This window comes from Anoplolepis gracilipes, chromosome 6, assembly GCF_047496725.1.
Source record: "Anoplolepis gracilipes chromosome 6, ASM4749672v1, whole genome shotgun sequence".
In the NCBI taxonomy this organism is placed as follows: domain Eukaryota; kingdom Metazoa; phylum Arthropoda; class Insecta; order Hymenoptera; family Formicidae; genus Anoplolepis; species Anoplolepis gracilipes.
In genome coordinates this window covers 6,536,268-6,555,625 of record NC_132975.1, presented here as the reverse complement: position 1 = coordinate 6,555,625, position 19,358 = coordinate 6,536,268, and the positions used below count along the sequence as shown (strand labels likewise).

The 19,358-nt window shown below is 32.9% G+C and overlaps 1 protein-coding gene across 2 annotated transcripts in view; it reads right to left on the bottom strand.

Moving 5' to 3' along the window:
• Rim (Rab3 interacting molecule) overlaps positions 1 to 19,358 on the bottom strand; it is a 206,539-nt gene that overhangs the window by 117,207 nt on the left and 69,974 nt on the right. For both annotated transcript variants that reach the window (XR_012046905.1, XR_012046904.1), the window contains exons 27-29: positions 18,995 to 19,153; positions 17,620 to 17,685; positions 13,431 to 13,578 (exon numbers count right to left, since the gene is read on the bottom strand). The gene's annotated coding sequence lies outside the window, so the exon portion shown is untranslated. The remainder of the gene's footprint in view (positions 1 to 13,430; positions 13,579 to 17,619; positions 17,686 to 18,994; positions 19,154 to 19,358) is intronic.

Below are 19,358 nucleotides of genomic sequence, written 5' to 3'. Positions count from 1 at the left end.
AATACAAATAAAGAAATTACAGATAATTGGCACTCAACAAATCGAGCATTAAATCACGGAATAATATTTGCATTTAATTAATAATTCTAATTTCGACGATTTAAATATATTTTTCTTATTCACTTATAAATTCAATTTTTCAGAAATTATTATTAATAATTATTTAGCACGCGATAAGAGAAAATATTTATCAAATCCAAAGTGTACCCATCAGCTTTATAAACTTCTTACTTTCGAGAAATGATTCAACTCCGAGATAACAAAACGCGAAGCGATCAAGGAACGATGTTGAAGATCGTCACTCGTGAGAGGAAACGATGAAAAATGCTGGTCGGTCGAATGATAAACGAGCGCAAACTCATAAACGACCGAATGATACACTCGAGAGCTCATTGTCCGAGTGAAGTTTTCAGATGGTTCCCTTCCATTGTTAGCTGCATAGCTACGTATTGTTGCGACGCTGCCGCGTGATGAGACGACCGAAAAAATCTTTCGCGCTCCGAGGAAAGAAGCAAAAGATGCGGGGTAGGGCAATATATACACACGCATTCACGTACACACACACACACTAGAGAAAATAATCTAGATAAAACATACACATAGACACGTTTTAAAATTTCTATGAATAACACGTAAGATGAAAACGATAATAGTTTGAAGCAGATTTTCTTTATTTTTGTGTGTCTTCGACTTAATCGATTCGTTCAGCTTATGCTTTTCTGCCTTTTCTTTCATACTTTGTGAAAATTAAAAAATAGAAAAAAAAACCATGAATCTTTGAAGCATTAACAGATGCGTCCCTAAACTCTTTGAGGAAACGGAGTACAAAACTATTAGTATAATATAATCATTGATGCAAAAAGAGGACAACTGTAACAAAATCGATGAAAGAAAAACGAGAGAATAATAGAAGAAGAAGTTACTGTGTGATATAGATCCAGAAGATTATGTACGTACGTTACATGTCTTTCACGTAATATATCGTAAATATTGAATAGATACTGTTTAGATATCATCCCCTTGTCAGTTATAATTCATTGCCAATCGTCGTTCGCACAGAACTATACATATACGTCCTTTTACTTCGGAAGTAGAAGGCGCGATCTCAGGCTCGTACCGCTCGTAGCCTCCTTCCTGCGGTAGACATCGTCATTGTTTCATTGTGTTATAAACGCATTGCGTGCGCTTAGTGCGTGGAGCGAGGGTGTATCGATTGCCCCGCCCCCTGCTGCGTAGCCATGACGACACACCCTATCCTATCTAACCCCTAGCCTAACCTCCGGGGTTCTACGTTTCAGCCCCTCGTCTCTCTCTCGCGCGCGCGAACACGGGGTCACCCCCTCCGTCATCGGAGCCCGAAAAGCCTGAGTCGCGTTCTCGAGGAAGGAGAGGACGAAGTGGTAGTGGACAAGGAAGCCCCTGTCGTTGGTCGACAAAACAAGCGACCTGTCACGACCTTCTCGCGCATCGAAGCAAACTCATCTTCTACGATTACACGTTTGAAGAGCGATAATATCTCTTGGTTTTTTTCGTAAATGGCCTCTTTAAAGCCTTTCCATCGCAGAACGAATTATCGCGAGCGTTGTCTATCTTTTGTATTGTAGACAAGACAGATAAATTAAAAATATATGGATTTAAAAATATTTCATGAAAAAATGTCTCTCAACGATATTAGTTTAGAAAGTTTTATGCAAATGTCATATTGAAACTAAATTACATTCCATTTGCAAAATATCTAAACCGTAAAAAACTAGATCATTAAATACCCATCTCGTCCGTGTATGCGAAGGGTTTAAATCTATTAATTTCTCGCTTGAACAATTTTCAAATTTTGAATAGAAGTAACAAACGCGGATAAATAAGCATAGAGGGCGAAAAGCTTGATCAACAAAAGAGATTGCATGGAGAAGAACGCGGCGGAAAAATCGGCAATTGCCGAAAAGTCATGGAGCGGGAAGAGGGACGTTGTTGACCAGAATTTTTAGGGATCCAGAGAGAGGATCCCGAGGGAGAGTTCGTCCCGGGCCCAGTCCCGGTCGAGAGCACAATACGTCTCATTATGTTATCCGCGCATCTCTCGGCACAGCCATTTATCATTCCTCCGCCCGTATACCAATATATATCGATCCCCTTTCTTATATGCGCGTAAAACTCGGGGCCCGTGTTGCGGCGACCTATCTCGGCAGGCCCGTCATTTGCCCGGCGTTCTCGCGCCAGCCTTTGTCTATGAGGGAATAAAGGCTCGACGCGACCGTCGCGTTAGAAATGGAAAACGATCATCTTTTGCCGATCGTGCGAACGATACCGGATTCGATTTCCGAATAGCCGCGACCGCAGCTTTGCTAATCGACGACAGTTGAAGAGAACGACATAAATTATTCGCGAGGAAAGGGTTATCGCGCATGTGTGCACTTTCAGACCGGGGTATAAATAATATTTCTGTGCTCAGGCGATTACACGCGCCTCGACAATATCTTTAAAGTGCAAGAGATACTCCCGTATGACGAAAGATTGATATAAAACATATCTCCCGAGTCATTGCGCGCGCGGATGAATCAACCATTACCTATAAAAAGTATATACTTGAGAAAACTCTCGCGCATATACGTACTTTAGATATTTCTAAAATGATATCTGCGATGATCACGTTGCAGGAGTTAAAATATTGCAATCTACTGCTGTAGAGAATAATATTTGTCTACTTTTAAAGATACGTTTTTACGCTTTAAACATTTATATATCCTCTACTCTTATGAATATGCTACATATTTCTTTTAATTTTCATTATTAATACAATTTTATTGAAAACAAGATAGAAAATATTTATCAAATATATAATTTTATATTAATTTATGTTTAGAAAAATTATTTAACTTCGAAACAAAATGCGAAGTAATCATAAAAATATATCAGAGATCATCTCAAGTTGAGAAAAAAATTATATATACATATATATTAAGAATGATAAAATATTTCACTTGACAGAGTCAGAAATAATCCAACTGACTAAAATACACAGATTTTTTTTTTAATCCAATATAATGTAGGTGACATCAAAATATATTCGCGCTACTTATTATTCATAGAAACGCCCTCGCTAATGTGTCGAATGTATCTCGTGAGTATACGTACACACATACGCACGCACGCGTGCACCCGCGGTGGTTAGCTTCGCCGCGCGCGGTTACACGCATGTGGGTGGTACGGGTATGTGCGCAAATGAGCGTCAGCGGAGAATCGTTCTCGACTCACTATACATGCATATGTATATGTATATGTATGAGAAAGAAAAATCATCCATCACGTTCGAGGCCATCCAGAGTTGGCAGTGGTGGACGGACGATGTTTTGGGCATCGTTTCTCTATGGATGCGCGCACGTCATAAAATTGATGAGCGTCTTTGACTAATTTATTACGCTTTAAAAAAAAAAAAAAAAAAACGTACGAAATTCATAATGATCGTGCGGGGTAATAGACTTTTTTTTTTTATATGCCCATCTATGCGCGCGTTTCAAATCTATCGTTCTCAAGATCAAGTTACATTGCTTGGATTATGAACATTATGACATAAACATTATTCCCACTATCAAAAATTATGTGTTTAACTATAGTGTAATTACACACAAGTATCGATCATTCCTGATATCTGGATGTAAGATGATGCATAGATTATTCTCTCTCTCTCATTCTCATAAATAGTAACATTTTAAAATGCATTTTATAATATAATAATTATTTTGACAGAAGTGGTTTTTTTCTTACTTATTTGCTGATGTTATTGAAAAATGAATATTTTATTGCATGCGCGAATTATATTTTGTTCTATTAAAGCTTAAAAAGTAAAATAATTTATAAAATATATATATTTATTTCTATAAATATGTATCTATCGAATATACGTTCGCGATTATATGAGTTTTACATTAAATTACATTTTTTATGTGACGAAAATCTATTTGATAATTATGCTAATTTTACGCATTACACTTTGTGAATTATTTCCAGTGACTGTGCGCGATATCTGAAAACGACACTTTAGAAAATGTTTGGAGACGAATAAGTTGCTGACTAATCGACCTACAACTTCGCTTAAGTACATAAATAAAAAAGTTCGTAGCTGCCACATAGCGCCGTGGTCAATAACAGTAGCCTGGAAAATGGAGAACCTGGAGTGCAAATCCCGAGTCGGTTGCCTTCACCCAATGTTCGTCACTCATAGCTCTACATTATAATTTATGTTTATTTCAGTTAATTTAAGTGAGGGATCCCACGTGCAAATTCCCCCACACTACAAAAAATTATATCTCTAATTATAGTATAGTTACAGACAAGCAACCATAAGACTGCTGCCTGGAAAACTCACCTTATTGATCACGGATTTCTGACACTTCTGTGTAAAAAAGTATCTTGTAATGTAACGTTATTATAACAGTTACTTACAGGAAATTATTTGTATCAATCTCCATCTATTGTGTAAAAGTAAAAATAATCAGAGACATATATATATATATATATAAATCTATGTCTGATTATTTTTACTTTTACACAATGTTTTTCACACAATAGATCTAGATAAACACGCAGACTTTCACATATATGCATTGATACGAATAATTTCGCGTAAGCCAAAATATAAGTAACTGATACAAGGTAGCCTTTTAGCTAAAACCAAGGGGTTGGTCACTGAGGTAATTTTTGTACAAGGGCTAGGTAATTCAGCGGCAATCCCAGCAAAATTTTGAATAATCCAAGGTTATTTTTGGTAAATCTAAATAATTTTTAGCGTTAAAATAATTTAAAGTAAAATTTCTTTTTCAAAATTTATTTTTAATTTGAGATACTATTAGATAATCTTAAGTAATCCGAGGTATAATTTAAGGGTAATCCGTATCAAAGGGTAATTTTTGTACATTATAACTGTTAGTGACCAACCCCTCAGCTAAAACGTAATGTCGAGAATCCGTAATCAATATAAGGCGGGTTCTCCAGGCAACAGTCTCAGGGTTGCTTGTCGGCAACTATACTATAGTTAGACATATAATTTTTTATAGGGTGGGGAGACATGTACAATTGGAATTCACAAATTAATTGAAACATAAATTGTAATATAGAGCTATGAGCGTGACAAACGTCAGACGAAGACAATTGTTTCGGGACTCGAGAATTGAGGTTCTTGTACTTATATATCTGCAACAGTATCTAAGATTGTAAATATATATATATATATATATAAATGTTTAAGAGTTCTTCTTTTTTAATAAAATTACTAATAAACGTTTATATGATAATGTATGTGTGTGTGTGGAAACATACCGTCTTTATATACATGTATTAAGATGACGTTTCAGAATGATATTTCGAGAAAGATGTTTATAATTATAAATTTTCAAAGTTTCGAATTTTAACATTAATTTAAATATCATGTCGATTATGTGTGTTTTGTTTTCTTTTTCAAAATTCTAAAGTATAACTAAAATACAAGATAATGGACGAACGCGCACATTTACCGAAGATTTCAAAGCCCTCGTTCAACTCCGACGCTTAATTAATAAACTTGCGATCTTATCGAGCTCAACAAGACACACATCCTGTTACATCCTGTTCTTTCCTCTTTTTCTTTCCCGTTCTTCTGGCATTTTTCTCTTTCCTTCCTTTCCGAAGGAGAGACGCGAATTTTTGAATCGGGCAAACGCGCGCTCGCATAAGCGTGAAAAATGATGCAATTTTCGCGGCACGCCTCCCATAGCGCGCCTGAATCTCGCGTATAAAGGTGCCTATTAGGTATACCCACTTGGTCTCGAAGTGTACGAGGCGTTGCGTTGATCGTGCGCGAATCTACTGGGTGCTCCCGCAATTCGCAATGCCGGTAAATTCGTTCCGCCGTAACGAAATAAAACGAAAACGTATGAACTCGTTCGAGATATTGCTTTTTATCGAGATTTATTCACATCATATCGCTCTAATGGCTCATTTATTTTTCGACGCGTTGACAAATCTACAAGGATAAGAATTTTTTTTATCTAAAAGAGTAAGTACTTTTTTTTCTTTAAGAAGAAACTATAATATGCGTGTAATCAGATGTCAATGAAGATAAAAATATAACAAAATGAACGTGAAATAACCAATGACGAATTTCTAGGCTTCTTTGTTTTCTAAAAAAAAACAAATTATTCAGTCAAATATATATGTGTGTCCCAACATATTCGATCAGACTAGAAATTATTGAAACATTTTTGTATTTTACAATAATTGCAATAATAGCTGTGATATGTAATAATATTTCATCATTAAAGAGAATCACTTACATCTTTAATTTCATAGCAGATATAGAAATCTAATAAGTAAGTGCACACTTTGCTGCATGTACACATAACATACAATGATACATACATGCATATAAAAAAAAAATATATATATATATATATGTATGTGTGCATAAATATACGCATGTGCATGTAAATATGTATATCTATGTATAATACAAATATGTATACATATACACGTGCCCATCGCGAGCCCTCCGCCATGTACCAACAGTGGAACTTTATGAAAGAGACAGATGGAGGTGTGAGGGCACATTCGAACATCTGCCGGTGATGTACCCTTGATATCGATCAATTATATCGTCATGCATACCGGTCGGTCGAACGATAAGACAATGTCTTGACACATATAAACATATAAATATATATATATATATATATATATATATATATATATATATATATATAATACACGCACACATACACACACACACACACACACACACACACATAATATATCTCCTTTTTCTAAAATAATAATTTAATTTGTTTGTCTCTAAACTTAGGGAAAAAGAATTTGCAATTTTTCGCTAAGTGTAATATCACTCAAAGAATTATATTATACAGGTATATACGTATACAATTTTTAAAAGTAATATCAAAGCAGAAAACGATGAAAATTCCATTTACATTACGAAAAAAATGATACTTTTTACGAAGCTTCTCGGATATTGTGTTGAAAGAGTAAATACTTGAAGAAAACAAATCAAATAAAAAATTCCTTCCAATATAAAAAGATACCGGTCTCTCTTCGACGTTAAAGATAGACGATCTACGAACCGAAGCATCGAGGAATCACATGGATCGCAAGAGGCCCCACCTAACAGAGAATCGTCGAGTAAGCTCCTCACCTCTTCTGCTATTGGTCGACACCTGGCCCGCCATTGTTTCATTCACGCCTGTTGCACGTTTCTCGTTTATCTCTCGTTCAGTCTCTCCTAGCCAGCTTTTACATTTCTACGAGATATATTGTTGTATCTTCGTTTCCGTAAATTTACTGTTGTTTAATTAACAACAATAAGAACGAGTTGCAAACTACTGTACAATCACGTTAATGAGAAACTAAAGTATTTCCTTTGTTTACCTTTATCTCTAACAGTTTGTTTGCAATTAATTCTATTTTGTTGAGAACGTTATTTTATTTTTAAAGACAGAATTGTGTGTTTTATTTTGTAATACCTCTTATGCGAATAAATCTTTTAGATATTAATATACACATGCGCCAAGATAAAAGAAAATTGCATTATGTTACTTTAGTAATATAAAATAATATGAAATAAAACTAATATATAAAATAATACTATAAAAATATAATTAATATAAAATAAAACTAAACTATTTAAATTATTTGAAACTCATATAGACATATCCTGCATCTCTATTAAATTCAATCAAAGTAAAATGGCATTTTTCGATATAAATACAACTGTAATTATTATATTAAAATATAATTAATACATTACAATTTTTTTCAATGTTTAAATTTAATTTAAACTTAATACTTTAATTACGTTTATAATTACGATTATTTATCACTAAAATTCTTTTTCATTCTTTCAGTATAAGAAATTAATCACATGAATATTTTACATTATTAATATAAACAAAAGGACTTAAACATAAATTACACTTGTATTGAATGAACATGTAGCATATCAGCTTATCAAAATGTAATCTATAATAACTTGAGATACGGAAAAAGAAAATATAAAAAATAATACGCGATATGTTACGTGAAAGAGTGCTTTGATATTATCGAGAAGATGAGGAAAACGAGCAAGAATGCAGAACAAGAATAGACATGATCCTCAGAAAAATGTAAACCTATGTACCTTGAGCGGTGCAAAAAGCCGTAAAAAAGACGGACACGTTTCGAGAGAAGACAGAACTACGAGAAAAATAAAAAAGTTCTTATAATCTCGGAAAACTAAATCGACAGGGAAAAAAAAGGATGATCTTTACTCGGCCTGTCGTATAGCACAACGGCTGCTTTCCTTCTCGAGAACAAACGGTGCAAAGTCAGACCGAGCCATTCAAGCGTGCGCACCATGCATAAAAGACCAATAACGACGAACGATGCAGCAGCTGGCTTGTAAAACACAGAGATCCTGTGAAGATATTAGAGAATATTCAGATCACCCTTATTCCACGATGATGGTTCGCTCTGATGACCTCGGTGCCTGGATGGTCAACTCGATTTCCACGAATTAACGATAGAATAGAATAGGGATCAAACACATTTTTCCGTAATGTTAATCTTTGTTGTCTAATGATAAAAAAATTTCCGATTTCCATTGCATTCCATTTTTGATATCTTAAGCTTTTACTGAAAATAAACTTAAAATATTTCACAGATTTTTTTCAGATTTTCGGACAATAGATGCATGACATTGGAAGAAAAAAGAAATTAAATAAAAAATTCCTCGACCTTTATCGCTGCCTAAATTAACAAATAACCTGGCATAAATTTACAAATAGAATATACGTTAATCAATCTAACTAATTCTAGTCTTTTAAAACCGGTTTAAATATTTGCACTCGCTACCTATATATATATATATATATATATACATCATATGTATATATCACTGAATAAGAAAAGCAAAGCATCCACGAATTAATTCTGCTGTATCATACAATTAGTACTACCGATCTTTGTCGAAAATACTATCGAAATTGCCTCGTCATGCCGGAAAAGAAGAAAGATCTCGGCGACAAAGTTGCCGTCGCGAATGTGGAATTTTTGAAAGATTTCAAGACCCGCTAATCCGCAGCAGCAACAAACAATCTGAAGGAGAGTCTCGGCGCCGAAAGAACCAGGCAGGGCTAGAAAAACTCAGGTTACTTGGCCCGAAAGGGCTTTTCACGGGAAAGATCAAGCTAATCCATGAAGTGAATAGTACGAAATCGTTCACAGATGAATGAACCACGATAGGGCAATGCGTGGTAAGCGGTAGATTCTGTAATCTTCTTAAAGAGGTTTGGCAAAACCTCTCGTAGCGATCAACGCTACTTAACAAGTTCCTGAAAATCTGCAGCGACAAAAGATCTCCGACGATTCTAGATTTTCGAAGAAATTGCAGAAAATCACAAAATATTTAAATAAATAATTTAACGACTACGTTGCCTCTCTCGTTGAATAAATTCACAGATACATATTGTCATTTCCCTTAAAGGTAAAACGGATTCCGTAATGTACATTTCATTCCCAGTAAACATAACAATCATATAATAATAAAATACAAATATTTATATTAATCGATATTTATATTATGTTAGTATAAACATGAGTGCATTCATGAAAGTCAAGTATTGCGTTTCTCGGTAAATGTGTTGTAACATAATATGTGCAATTAAAATACGTATTCTTAAATAAGAGAAATAAATAATTAAATAATTGTGAACAAATGCATTAATTTGGTGCATTCTGAAAAATACATATTCAAGTTAAAAACATGATCAACAGGTTTTTACGTTGTTTAAAGAAATGGTGACGCACAGTGTCTATTTCAGTAAGTATCGTTTATTGTATTCTATTTTCTCGAAATTATAATTGCACTGATTTATTTTAAAAATATCTAAATACGTTCATAAATATCTAAATAAATAAATAACGGAGCAATTTCAAAAACTCTTTCCTCAAAATCATCTATCCAAACGTATCGATTACTTTAAACTCGGATCGATAAATAGTTATAGATAACGACAAGAAATATTTTTCTTTCATCGAAATTCTTGTACAAATAAAATTTATAAAAATAACAACTAAAATAAAAGAAGGAATGTTCATTCATCACGATTCCTCCCGAGAACGAGTTCACCTGTCATCGGACAAACAATGAAAGACGACCGAGAGAATGAGAAGATGATGCGAGACAGAGTGTCGGAGAGAGAAAAAGACGGAACGCGTAAATAAGTGTAAAAAGAGGCAAGACAGGATAGGGAAAAGCGGGATTGGGGTTCACGCGGGATATGTGTTCCCTGTCCCTCCTCGTCCTAGTGCCATCCTCCGACCGACGGTCGCGGGGCTATAATTTGGTCCTTGGAGATGCCACGCCCACGCATATACATCACCCTACTATCGAGATTTCGTGAGTCAGATAAGGCTTGTCACTTTGTCGGCGTACGTGTATATATACGTGCGCACACACGCGCGGGATGCGCGGAATAGTGGAGAGATGAGAATCCGGATAACAACAGGGAAAGTAGGAGAACCTGCGAGAGGCTGTGCCCACGATCCAAGTCGGCTACATCGAGTTGAAATCGAATTCTATATTAGTGCTTTGTCGTATTATCCAACCTCTATATTGTACGTAATAATTAAAACGTCCTGCGGAATAAGATACGATAGGAATATAGGCAAAACAAAGGTATAACACATATTTATGAATATTTATGAAACAATATGCAACTCTATGCTTATTAACATAAAATATTATTCTTATATATAACTTATAAAATCCACCTCATAAAGTAAACAGTCTTAAAAAATCTAATCTATTATAACAAATTTTATAATATACATTATTTTTGCATTTTTATTATATTTTATATTTTATTATATTTTATACTTTATTGCATTTTTTGTGTATTATATTTTATATTTTATTATATTGTTTATATATTAGATAGCAAGAATTTCCTATTATCAAAATTTTAAAAATCATTTTGATCAAGATGTCTTATTTAATTGGCACGATTGAATCACGTTTAAATTTGTTAAACTACGTATACAGCTACCAACTCTCTTGGGGAAAGAAAATAGCGCAATCGCGACTCTTGATTATGACCATTTCAAATCTCCTTTTGCGGGGATATGTGCATCAATGTCGTGACAAGAAACCTTGACGCTTTTGACACGCGTTACATCCGTGTAGCAGAGTATCAACCTGTCAGGGATGTTGCGGGGTGTGAAACCCCATGAGTAGGTATATATACACGCTCGGATATAAGCGCATATATACAACGCATAATATACCAGGTGACCCTCCTCAAACCGAACCACGCCTAGTTAGCCACCATTGTGCACTGTGAGAGTTTATGAACTGGAAACGAATAATCGCGCGCTCTCTTGACAACTTGATCGTTATACGATTCTTCGGTAAAATCCCACTTTCTTCGGGAAAAAGTTTGTCTAGACTGATCTATTTCTATATGTATTTTATACACACCCTGAACTTCCATAAAAATAATAGAATACTCAATTGTATATATATGTATAGTTTAACATATATTTTTTTATATTTTTTCACATTAAATATTTATTTAATCTTTTCTTATTAAATCTTTGTACAAAATTTAATTCTATGTACAAAAAAAAAAGATATTTTTCTCCCCAAATTAAATTCTGAATAAAGATTTAAAAAAGTAATTTAATAAGAATATAAATATTTATTTACTTTGCTTTTTATTGCAAAATAATAGTTAAATAAAATTATAATTAAAATCAATTATTTAAATCACGTCAACAAAGTTATCGGAATCACGTCGACTATTTTTTGTCAATTATGTTGCATATATTTATATGTAATTTTCGATTCTACATTATTATGAATTTAAATCAATAAAACTCATATAAAGAGAGCGTTTGGTAATCACAATTTCGGAGAGAAAGCTTATTTTTGCGATCAATCATTCGATTTCATTTGACTTTATAATTTTTTGCGATTTTATAACGCCATTATTGAACCTATTGAATTATACACGATGTAATCCTACATGTCAGGCGTTCTCGCGATGAAATGAGAAACGTTGCGCTGACCCACCGCAATTTTAATCCATCGTCGAGTCACGTGCTGTCCCCCCATCGTCCCACCCCATCTGCGGTCGTACGTGGAAGATCAACGTATTATCTTGATGCACCAACAACGCGCAATCCCGCGCGACCGCTTTTTACCGTCGCGTTATTCGCCGGTTCTGCAAACGTGAATTCTCATACGGGAGACCATACGAGAGAGACCGTCCTAAGTAAATAAAATTGCGCTATACCCTTGTGTACGCACAAATACATCGGGGGCTAAACTGCTCGTTTGCGCCGTCATATTTAATTCCAAAGTCATCCCGGCACACGTGTACGTTCATTTCACTGCCATCGCGTGCATTAATGCAGCACAAATGATATTCGATACTCGAAGAAAAGAGAATAGAAAAAAAGGAGAAAAAGTTGGAATTCAAAGCCGATTTGCAATTATTTTGATATCATTATCATATTAATACATAGTAGAATAGCAGCGAGGTATCGTATAAATATATACGTAGCGAAAATAAATTGCGGAAAAATATTTAATCGAGTAATTTAATCGAGTAAATATTTAATTTATTTTTTAATTTTTTCATAAATAATAAATCTGCAAAAGTATTACTGATGTTGTCATCAGACGAGGGAAAAAAGTAATCAATAATCACCGCAACCCCTCTTCCTTTCCCCTTTCTCCCCGAAATAATAAATAATAAGCAGTATTTATGAATTCCGTGAATTCATGGCACGTGCACGTGAAACTTTTGTATCAATCTGATTTACGCTCTTCGCGTGATCTAACGTTATGGAAATTTTGTTTTAACGAATCTCTGCACACGTGCGTGCGAATAATTTTAAGCATATATCTGGAAATTTATGTACATATAGCAGAATTAAACGTATAATTAAACAAAACAAGGAATACTGCGATTATGAATTAATAATGTGTCGCTGTCGCTTTATATACATATATTCTTGCTTCAAAATGCGAAAATTAAAAATCTCAAACATACACATATACATATTAGAGTAAAAAGATATTATGCAAACTGTTCACAAGTCAAGTGACGAAAAAACATATAAATTAATATTCTACATTCATGCGCAACTTTCCTGAAATGTGCGAAGCTGTTATCTCAGGTTATCTCGATTTTTCCTCGGGTCATTCTTTTAATGATATGCATTATTTATTTAATCTATCAAAAATTTTAAAACTATTAAAAATATTAAAAATAAAGTCAAAAACTCTCAATAATTAATGAGTGAAGTCCCACGAAGTAAACGCCCAGCTTCACACACATTCACATTTCACAAAATACACTATACAGTGACAAAAAAATTAAATTCGCAAATAATACGTAATAAATTACCTCGTACGTAATAAATTATCTTATTGCTCCCACGAAGCCTGATGCCACCTCAGGCCTGCTCGTCTTCTCCTAATCCTTTGTTCATGCATCTTCAAAAGCACTCACTATCACTGTAAGCACTTCGCACATGTTCTCTGTATTCTTTATTCTGCAACGAAATAATATAATAGTAATTTTTCTCTATGCGGAAAAAATATAACGATAAAAATTAGAATATATAATATTTAATTATGTAATTATATTTAATTATTAAATATAATAATTAAATCATTATATTATGTAATCGTAGAATATATTAACATATATGTATATATAAGAAATCAAGCGCGATATTTGTATTCAACAATAATATTATATATACAGGTATGATACAAGTATTATATTTTTATGAAAGAATATTGTTGACAATTATTCAAATATTTTGATGAACAAACAAGTAGATAATTATTAATAAACAATAGAACAAATACATTCGTCACCCAAGATTGCATCCAGGATGTTTTTCCAACGAGAAACGATAAAGGAACAAAGTGTCCGACTAATAATATAATCGTGTCAAAAGCGGAGCGGCAAGGATATGTCCCGAGAGTATCTCGTCCATTAAATCTACCGGAGAAAGAGATAACAAACCTGTCAAAAGGACTGCAGATATCTTTCCTAAAACTTCTTCGAAAACCGCAAACTCCGACGAGATTAAATTCGTATATTTAATTGCTTTATCATAAGACTATAATATGGAAATTCAATAACGACAAGTATATACTAAATACAAATACAGCAACGAATACATTAAAAAATCTTTTATTTACAGAATTGGTTGAGTGAGCGATCATTTTTAACTGTCTTACACAAATCCGTACAAACCGACGCCATTCGTGAAACGTCAAATAATCGTCGATCGTGGTCCGTCACGTAATACGTCTCTGAGACGATTGCAAAGTGAAATTTCGAAGGAACGTTGACAATTGACTGATGAAGTGCTCCCCTCGACCCACTTTCTTAAATAAGATTATTTATTCTCCTTGATGTTCGTACGATTTTTTAAAATTATACATTACTCGCGCGCGAAATATCGTATACGTTGGATGTCGTTTTTTTGTCATAAAATAATCAACTAAAAGATAATTTTATGGTAAGAGCAGTTTCTAAGAAATTTGACGAGCGGTTATTATTTATCGCACTAATATTTCTCAACTGTCATCGTTAAATACGCCAATTTCTGTTCGAAAAAAATTCGGTCAAAGAACTGTCTTCTGCATTTTGATATGATTTATATGTTTAAAAAATTATTTAACTTTTAGATAAATTTTCCAAAAATGGATTCAACATTTATTAAAGTATCTATCATTAAATAAAAACAATTATATATATTTGATAATTTAAAGAATTAAGCAATTTTGTTATAACGGAATTCGAAATCGATAATGGAAACACGATACGTTAGACGTATTGAAAACACATATTGTGCAATCAATTATCGACACGTCTGAGGAAGAAACTAACGTCTTTAAATAATTCATCCGGAGACCTCGAGGATGGATCGAAGGCCGTTCGGGATCAGATGCAAATCGGATTCATTAGCGTTAAGCCAGAGACGGGGGCGGAAGGTGGAGTCGACCCCTCGACGTAAACACGCTGCCGGCTCTACTCCTACTTTCGGAGGGTTGTTATTGCGCGGTTACACCAACCCCTACTGGCATCTGTCTCTTTCGCGAGTACATTTGCACTTTATCCTCATGGTAATCCTTCTATCTCGGCTCACAAATGTGGAAATACTTGAAAACTCTTATCATTCTACAGAAATTAAGTTACGACACCTCGTTGCGTTACCGCAAAGATTGAGAAACTTAAGGACTTTATCCGTAACAAAATTCTCATAATGAAAAAAAAATGATTTATATTATTTCGATATAAAAATTATTTTCTCTCTGTAAGAGTATATTTAATTTTATATATACATGTATGTTGTATATATAAAATTATTTACAATATAATAAAAGAAAACAAAAATCTCGGTTATATTATATTGTATATTAAATAATTGTATTTCTCATTTATATTAGCCAGATTATTTCAGTAAAAAAAAAAAAAAAAAACATTAACATATATCAAAATTATTGCATTCTATGACTTTGAATATCTAATAATTCAAATATCTTTGCATAGTTCACTTAAATGGCATAAAGCAAAAAGAGTAAATAACAGTAAAAAGTGAAAAGTAGCATGTTGTATATAATGAATAGTCATGCGTCGTATAAAATATGCCTGAGCAGCACATGAAACGCAATTAAATATGAAATCGTAAACTCTTTCGAAATATCAATTCTAGATAAATCTTTCTATGCTTCGATCTTTAAATGCCTATCTATTTATCATTAGAATTAATATTTTACGAGCGTTGAATTTATGGTATTTATGTATCGTTCTCAGAAAAAAGGTAAATTTCCTACAATTTTAATTCTGTAATTGCGATAAGAAATATTTCGAAATTCATTAAAAGTGATTAGGTAAAGCCAATCGTGATGTAATATAATAAATTCTAAATGCAAAGTATGCTGTAAAATCCGTGTCAATCACGATGACCGAAAACAATGATCGCGTAAACACTTCTGGATCGGGATCAGTTCGGGACTTTTCCCTAGGGCGGGTCACGGGAGCACGAAGATATACCCTCGAGATTACAAGGATTACGCGGAGATTGAATCACTTCCCAGCCACCCCGCGCGAATGCCTAAATGTGTCTCCGGCAAGCTGTCCCTTAATCATCGTGTCTTTACCAGAGGTCGTTATCGCGCTTCCGATCCCAAGTTATACGCTTCGTGTTCCGAATTGCATATCGTCAAAAAGCGATCGTTGTCACGCCTTACATCGCCGTGATATTATTCTCATGCGCGTTATAAATTTCTTTTTCTCCTAATCTAAATATCTTTCGCGATATTTGCAATCGCTTGGCATTTTATATATGAACCATTCCATCAAATATTAATAATATATTTATCCAAAAGTATAAATAACAACATTGAAATACATTGAATATCTCTGATTATTTAACTATATAATTGATAAATATATAATTTCTATTTTTTATGTATTCTTAATATAATATTATATTTAAACTTTTTTTCTTGAAACGTCTACTACATTTATAATCTCTTTAAATATCATCCACTGATTATTAATAATAATTGAAACAGCTAAAAAACAATGTTAAAATATGATTCCTTTAACAGAGCAAATAAATTCGTTAATATTCAACTAAACAATTTCAACAGGTTTTCACAATAAGAGAAATTTCAAAACAAATTGTGAAACTCTTCTATAGCAACCTATATATCCAGAAATAAAAAAAAAAATCTAAAAAGGCGAGTGGCCAAAGTTTTCTCGTCCCCGGGCGAATGATCGCGTCAATTATGTGAAACGCGCGTAATGAAAGCGCCGTCATGAAAACCAGTTGAAAACAAACTCTGAAAGGATCTTGGCAACCCCTAATCAAGTCCCGTTTAATAAAACCGGGTCCGGGGATCCCTGAGTCTTGCACCCCCGGCGCCGAGGCCGAGCTCGGCTAATCTGACTTTGATTAAACTTTTAGCGACACCGAAAAGGGTGCCGGGCCGATAGAAACGCGCTCTTGCACGTTTGTACATAAATGTATGTGTGTATCTATGTGCGTATTACGGAACAGTCGATGTGTAAGTCGATTTTTATTACGTTCCATCGCATATATTATAGCAGGGTGCGACGCGAGCGCGGTTAATGGGTTTATCGACGCCGCGGGATTACAACAATAAAGTTTTCCGATACACCGAAAACCGCATTCGATATGCCGCGTTTAGCCGCTTTTTTTTTTATCGTGTTTGCATTCGAAGATTTTCGATGATTAAGAACCAAGTAATATCCAACTTCCGATACAGTATAAATAATATATGTTGCATCGATATGCCATACATTTTTATAAATGTACATATATTATGTGCAAAAATTTTTATCACTTTATTTTTTCTTCGATGCTGTTGCAGATATAAGTATTATGTAATCATACAATTGTAGCATATAAAAGGATATTTTTTATTAGTTTTACTAGTTGCAATTTTTGTTAATTTCTTTTTCATAATTTAAGACGTTTTAATTCTCGAATAATTGTTGTAATTACGTCATCTTGCTATGCATACATATTGATGAGGTTACTCACCAGTAGTAAGTAGATCCACGTTGTCCAACCCGTCATTGCCTAGTCGTCCTGCATCGAAAGGATAGCCTTGAACATCGAAACGAATATAATGTTATTTCACAAATATTACACACGACTACGCACGATTCTCATTAATTATACTATTTTTTATAAATTGTGATGTATGTACGTGATGTATGTCGCGCGCGAACTGTGTTTAAAATTACTAACTCTCTCTGTTGTCGATTTAATAAACTAAATGGCTCGGAGATAATTAAAGAACAGTGACATTACCGACCGTTTTGACTGCACGAAGGATAATAAAGATGAACATTTATTTTACCAAATCACCATTTCATTACCGACAATGAAAAATGCATTATAAAAAAATTGTAGAAAATAATACAATAACAGATAGAGAGGAAATAATTTATAAATGTATATTCATGTATTAAGTATTATATTGTTCTTATATAATTCGGATAATTTTTAATCAGACATAAAAAATTTTATAGAATAAATGATCTAAATTATACATATCATGTTTGATATTATTTTAACTGTAAAAATCTATTATAATTATATATTTTTTCAAGGAGATAAAATAAAAAATATCAAAATTTTAATTTTTGTGTAAATGTGAGAACTACACGTTAAAATTTTCAGTTTTAATATAATTCAGAGAAAATAAATAATATATAAATTATATATTTCTGATTTTTTAATTTATCATACTTTCATATTTCTCACGTGTTTATAACATATATATTGATTACGTATGACAGGCTGAATAGATAATACTATACTTACATATTTAAAATAATACACATATTATTTAAGACTAACATCATTTAATTATGTCTATTTCTCATACCTTGAACAGTTTTATAACAATTGTATATCCTGTAAAAACCAGTTTTTGTAATATATAATGTATAATATATTTTATGTAGTACTTTCGATATGTCAAAATATTTTTTTTGGAAAAAGAAACGAAGAGCTTACTTTCTCTATGCAGATCTCATTAGTTATTCATATTACGTCTATGTAAAAAATTAACGCTATTTTTTACAAAGCAGTGAATTTTATGCGACTTGTATTTATCTTATAATTGATTCTCTTCTGTCAATATATTTTTAATGTTGTATTTAATTCTGCACGAAAAGTAATCATAAGCTCATCCACTAATTTATTTGTTTAAAATTAAATAGTTTAAAAAAGATCTCTTAAAACTAATATAAGTATATATAAGTATATTGTATATCTTTAGCAAAAACATAAGTTATAAATGATAATAATAATAAATTATAAATGTATCTCTATTAATTTGATTTATAAAGAAATAAATTGTTCTTTTTTTATCTACAATTATATTTGTGTAAAAACTACTACTTACGATGCGTATTTATTACACCCAAGATATTTTATCATTATAAATCCCAAATCACATGCTGTATTCTCCACTTCAAGACAATTTTGCTTTAATTAAGCAATTATGACGACGACAGCTAATTAATTTTCGTCTATCTTCGGATTTTCAACTTAATCAAATAATCTGTAATTTAAAAAAATGCAATATATAGTAGCATTCCTCGAGTGGCTTTATAAATTATATCGGAGTATTAATTGACTGATAACAATAAAGTTATTTTCAGCTTTTCAACACATTAAGAAAATCCTGATAATTTTACAAAACTTTGTGAATCTTTATATAAAGAGTAAAAACAACTGTGACGTGAAAGGTGATCGAAACGCAGCGA